The following is a 6,424-nucleotide window of genomic DNA, read 5'->3' on the forward strand; positions in this document are numbered from 1 at the left end:
GCCACGGCGTGTAAAATAACTAATAATAATTCATATTTAGAATTTTTCCAGAAATTTATTTAATACTTTAAAAAATTAGATTTTCCAAAATTTAAACGTTTGAAAAAATAATAATTCCGGACGAAAATGTTTCAACTTGTTAAGTTCCTGAATCGAAGACAATGAGCTGTTAATTATTTATCGATCATTCAGATGGCTTGTTAATCTATTGGACACGAGCTTCCATTGATTAACGACTCATTAGCCTCGTACCGCTGAACTGGTAAATGGAGTAAGTGGTATTGATTTCGCAGACTATAATGGGGATTTCAACGTTCGAAATCATTCGCTGCTCCGAGTGAATCCGGTGTTACATAATTTATTGAAAATTGAAATGTCTACTCCATTGAGATTATGGTAATTAGTTTTATTCAGGGAAGAGTCTCACTGAGAAATTGTGTCAATTGAATAATTTACCTAAATTGGTGCAAATAATTGATCTGGGGGGGAATGCAGATTAAATTATCTCTGATTATCGTAGTAAGGGAAATTCGATATTGTTTCGAGGCTAGATTAAATAAGCGCTAAAATCTAGGTAAATTTAGCGAAATGTTTGATGAGGTGTGTTAGTAGATCTTGTCGAGCGCTAGTCCGCCGTTAGAACTAGTACTTTGTCTTATCTAATAACTTTTTTAATGAAATTCCATTGGAAATTCAATGAAATTTGAAATTTTTGAGCAGCAGAAAACGAGAATTTTCGAACTCGTTTAAATTTTGAATCAAAAAATGAATATTCAGTCCCAAAAAAATATAATAACCCGAAATTTTTCTGATTTATTTTAACCTTCAGATAATAATTGAATTGGGAATAATAGCCGTTAATAGCCGTTTTCATCGACTTTTTCATCAAATTGTCTATTTCGTAAAAAATTTCACTTCATAAAAGATATCAAAAAATGAACGGCAACCGGGGATAGCCATATTTATAATATTAAATTTTGGTGCAATTTTTACGTTTAAAATCAATAATCGTATCAAATAAATTTACTCTTTCCAATTTAATAACATTAATTATCACTTCATTCCTTAATTCAATAATCGTAATTACTGATTATTGCTTCAATCACACTTCAGTGATGGCTGACAAGAAACACCAATTATCTATTAATAGTTTCTAACATTACAAAAGGTAATAATCAATACCGATCGATGATTTCATTTTAAAAGTGGCCCTTAGTTGAGTTTTCGTGGAATATCTCCTAATCCGAAGGAGATAACGAAATTTTCATCATGACCTTTTTTGTAATCCTCAATTCGTTCTACAAAAAAGGTCATGACAAAAATTCTGCTATCCCCCCTAGATTCCGAGATATTCAGTGAAAACTGCAATAGTAAAAATCGACTGGCACCGTTATACGCAATTACACTAAAATTTGTGCTTATTGTGCCTTATTTAATTCCACGCGGAGTTGAAAGACATATAAACCCGAAACCACACCCTTTCCAAGTATCTCAAACGCCCGGAGACAGCGGCAGTCTCCGGTGGACACTTTGCAAAATTTAAAATTCAACATTACCGAGTTTTCCCTGTTTCCAAGTTTTATCCCTCTGTACAGCGTCCCTCAGCGGTACAGAGTGTTTGGGCGCTCTGTTGCCGTCCGCGCATCATCAGGGGTATATACAGTCCGCCCTGGGGTTATATCCGCACTATTGGTCCACGCCCCGCTGACTGGACTGTTTTTTATTGTCGGCCTTCGCAAACCAATGCCACTCGTATAAGGGAGAGAAATTGTCCAATTCTATCGTCATGGGGATTCCCACGTGACACTCGGGCAGGACAATTTTTGAACTGGGCGACATTCGGTGGTTTCAGTGGAAGAAAAAAATACTAGACTCATCTCTTGAGTCAGCAATTGCTGCGGGCTCTCTCCATCTCTCAATACAAAAATCAATATATATTCAGGCTCCGTTCAGTGAGAAATTATCGAACGAGCTTTTTGCTTCCGAATGGAAGCCTTGTATTTGACGGATTTTTCGATTCGGTAATTTTCATCGGAAATGATGTAGAATGTCATGAAACGTATAGAGAAATGTTTTTACGTCATGTCTGTATGTATGTGTGTGACAACTTGGATTTTGGGTGAACAATTTTTCGAAAATTCAATACAAATACTAAAAACCATTCAGAAGCCCACCATCAATTTATGTTTTATGATGGCAAAGAAAGTATACAAAAATTAATGAGTTAGATATTCACTGCCACATCCTCGCTGCCCCCTGCTTGTTTTACCATTCAATCATACCTCATGATGAGTTCATTAATGCTGCAGCTCACTGATGCGTCTCTCATTAGGCTCGTAGTCATGAACATGTCAAGATTTTTCTGTGTATCACAGAGTGACGAAAGTGCACTTGTCGTTCCTATCTTCGGATGAACGACACCAGTGTGGTATCGCAACACTTTGCGACAGATTTTTCCTGACAGATTCGATATTTCCTTTTTCAATTATTTATAATTATACTCATTGGAAAATGCAATGCGACAGACGAGCATCATATGCCCCAATTTATCAGCTGTTGTGACAACATTGTCCAGTGCGGTCTAGGAGTCTCATAGAATCATCTGCAGTGTATTTCGATACTCGCTCCTGCACTCGGGCCCCAAAAGAAAAACGTCATTCTAATTTCCGTTAAAAATTACAACACCAAAGAAAGTAAAAACTCTCAAGATGAAGCAAATTGCAAAAACCGGTAGCAAAGTGTTATTTTCGGAGGACGTGTAACGTCCAAACCAAATTACCGGGACAGGCTCCCATTAGCAACGTCACAGGAGTCTCGGGAATACTGTCCCGGAGGGTTGCAACGAGCACATACAATGAAATACAGTATAACGTAGAGTGGTTGAGTGAGTGGTGGAGGTAGGAGGGGGTAAATTTAGACTGCAGGAGGTCTTGAGCACGAGGACAAAGCGGTTTGCCAGCGATATCAGTATCGCGACGGTGTAATCAGTGAGCCACGCCCAGTGGCACGAAGCTCAGCTCTGGCACGCCCACTCCAGCAATTACACCCCGGAGTCACCCACGAGTGGTGCAGAGGGGGAAAATTTCCACCCTAACCACTCTTGTCTAACTCACCCCCTCGCTTGTCTCATTGTCGAGCAATTTTTTCCCACAATTTTGTACTTAATTCCACTTTTGTTGGATTATTTCACCAGAAATCGTTGGATAAAATGATGGCATGATGGGCATTCGTTGTTCGGGGGATTAATTATTCAGTAATTAAATAATGATTTCGTGGAATTTTTCGCTTGAAGGAAGTTTTTAATTTGCTTTTTTTGGGGGAGGAAAAATTTATTTGTTCCGCGTGAGAATATTTGATGGAGGGGAACAGGTTAACTTGGAAGAAATTAAGGAAATTGATGGAAGGAAATTTAATGTCTTTCACGACAATTAAAAATTAAATATTAAAAAATTGCCATTTTGGAAAATTACGAGCATTTTCAATAAATAATTTACAAACAATTAATTTTTCACCCTAAAAATCATTTCTCCAAAATCATGACAAATTAATTCATACAAAATAAGGTTTCCGAAAGTTTAAACAATTTTAATTATTCATAAACAACTAATATTTAAAAAGATGATAATTCTGTAAATTTTGCAAAAATTATTACGCGGCAATAATTTTTAATTGTCGCATTTCAATTCTCACTTGAAAAAATGAATGAAAAATCTCGTGAACGTAATTTCTTTTCAAAAAACAACATTTTTTTCCGGTTGATCAGTCTGTTGAACGATCCCCCGAGCGAATGGACTCGGTCGTACGTTAGATACTACAATGTGACAGGAGAAAATCACCGTTTGGATCCGGTGGGTGGTAACACCACTGGCCAGGAATTACGACGCACCTTTTTCTCGTATTTTTCACCCCAGCAATTTCCAGATATCCGTGTGGCACACTTGAGATAGAAAACAGTCTGGCAATTCGCCTAACGATTATAACCATTTTCTGGAATTTATACCACTCGCATTGGGAGGTGATAAATTCAACCCCTTTCGAGGGTTTTTTTTTTATTTCAATATTTCTTTTTTCTCGCCTCTCTGGTGGTCCATTGGAGGGGTGACGTCGGGAAAATCGGAGAGATTTTATTGGTTTCTCTTTTGGGGAACGAGTGTTGACTGTTTCCCACACTCACCCCAGGGCCAACGGGGATCAGGACAATTTGCCTGATCTCGAAAACGAAGTGTCCGTGAAATTGCGCAAATAGTCGAGAGTGCGAGACGAATCACTCTGACCCCGACGGGGGCCAACTGCCTAGTTTGTTCATGCTCATTATGACTTTCCCGGGGGTTTCGTCTTCAATAAATTAAAGTATCGATGATTCAAAACGAATCAATTAACTTCTTCCGTTGGACGATAATAAATTAATTGAAGAAATCGTGAATTAGGATTTTTTGTTGGGGGGAAAAATTAATTCCTGCATTGGTTTAAATTGAGGGAAATTTAATATCCTCCACAAAAATTAAGTTTTTGTCGTGATCATTAGAAATCAGAATTATAATTTTTTTGGGGGGAAAAATTAATTTCTATATTTGTTTAAATTATTCTGAACGAAATGTCGCTTGTTTGTACCTAGAAAAAACAGTTTTGGTTTTTGAGGACCTGCGGCGAATAATTGAACTGCAATTCACTATTCTGTTCTATTTATTTTTTCATCAAATTGTCAATTTCAATCGACAAAAATCCCAGAAATTTCACGGGAAAATTTTTAACAGAGTGCACAGGGGAAAAAAATTAGTTCTGCCGAAAAACTATATTTTCGACATGAGAATATTTTACGGAGTGAAACAAATTTACTTGAGGGAAATTAATCAACTTGATAGAAGGAAATTTAATATCCTTCACAATAATTAAATTTTTGTCGTCATCATTAGAAATCAAAACGAGTCAATTAACTTCTTCCGTTGGACGATAATAAATTAATTAAAGAAATCATGCATTAAGATTTTTTTTTGAAAAAAAAAATTATTTTCTGTGTTTATTTGAATTATTTTGAAGGAAATTTCTTTGTACCTAGAAAAAACAGTTTTTATTTTTAAGGATCTGCGGCGAATAATTAAACTGAATTTACTTTCTTTTTGTCCACAAGTAAATTGATTCAACCCGACAAAAAATCTCTTCAGGGGAACACATAATTTTTCAGCGGAACAAATTTTTCTCTCAGTGTGATCCCAATAATCCACCACCCCGAAAAGTCAGAAAAAAAATCGTGTTTAATACGGTGAATAAATCTCCGGTGCCCGCCCCCAATTCCCAGCGGACAATTTGCTGGATTTTAGTGTCGCTGATCAGCCGCAGAGAGAAATCACCCCCGGAAGTGGCCTTTGATCCGTTCAACTCTGACCGGCGAGTCACGTGACGAGAGAAAGACTCGAGGTCTCGCTATACATCCGGGGGTAATATCGACACAATGCAGAAAGGTACGGAAAAAAGACGAGCGAGAGAGAGAGAGAGAGAGAGAGAGAGAGCGAGTGGGAATGAAAAGGCGGGGGTGGGGGCACTCGAAGTCGAGGATTCAGTTTTCCGGCGACGGGTGCAAAAACTCCTATTCATGAATGGACGAGACATTTGTGGTAACTGAAAAGGAATCTAGACACGAGCTAACTCGGCTTTTCATGCTGAAATATCGACAATCGCTGAGTGCAAACACGAGAGCGACCGCAGGCCAACTTCTTCTGGCGGCTCTCGGGGGTTTGTGTGTGTGTGTCGTGTTGTCTGTGTGAAATAAAATTTCTGGGTTGTTGCCGCGTGCCGCCGTTATGTTTGAGGGACACGAGAGAAGGCGTAATGGACAACGGACAATTTGTCATCGATGATTTGCGAGTTGAGGACACATCCCACTACTTATTCGTCATTTCTCGGGGCTTTTTGGAGGAGACGGGGACAATTCTGGCGGTTTTTGGTGGAGAATCGAGGGTGGGGGGATGAAATGAGGTTTTGGCTGTTGGATTAGTGGAAGGAGGAAGATTAGCATTTTATTCCATGAGAAACTGAGAATTTCTATCAATTTTTATCGAGGATGAAAAAAATCATAGAATAATACAGGGGATTTACTAGTCAACAAAAATTAATAAAATTTCTAGTAGAAGTTCAATAGAAAGTCTAGAATTTTCTATGAACTTCCCTAGGTTTTTGTATTAAATTTCTTTATCTGTGCGGCGTAATTTGCAACTGAATATTTATATTTTGAGTGAAAAATCAAGTATCCTCTCAAAAGTCACTGTAAACTTTGCAAATTTCATGATTTTCCCCCCCGAATAAAATTCAACACCGCTCCCCCCCAAAAATTACTAAACTAACCCACGTAATTTCAATCCCTGTCGATCACTCCCGTCACTCCACCCCATCATCCCCTCCCAATGCACCCCCCCCCCCCCCCCCCCCC

This window comes from Diachasma alloeum, unplaced genomic scaffold (genome assembly GCF_001412515.2).
Source record: "Diachasma alloeum isolate Michigan unplaced genomic scaffold, Dall2.0 Dall_scaffold_00315, whole genome shotgun sequence".
Taxonomy (NCBI): Eukaryota; Metazoa; Arthropoda; class Insecta; order Hymenoptera; family Braconidae; genus Diachasma; species Diachasma alloeum.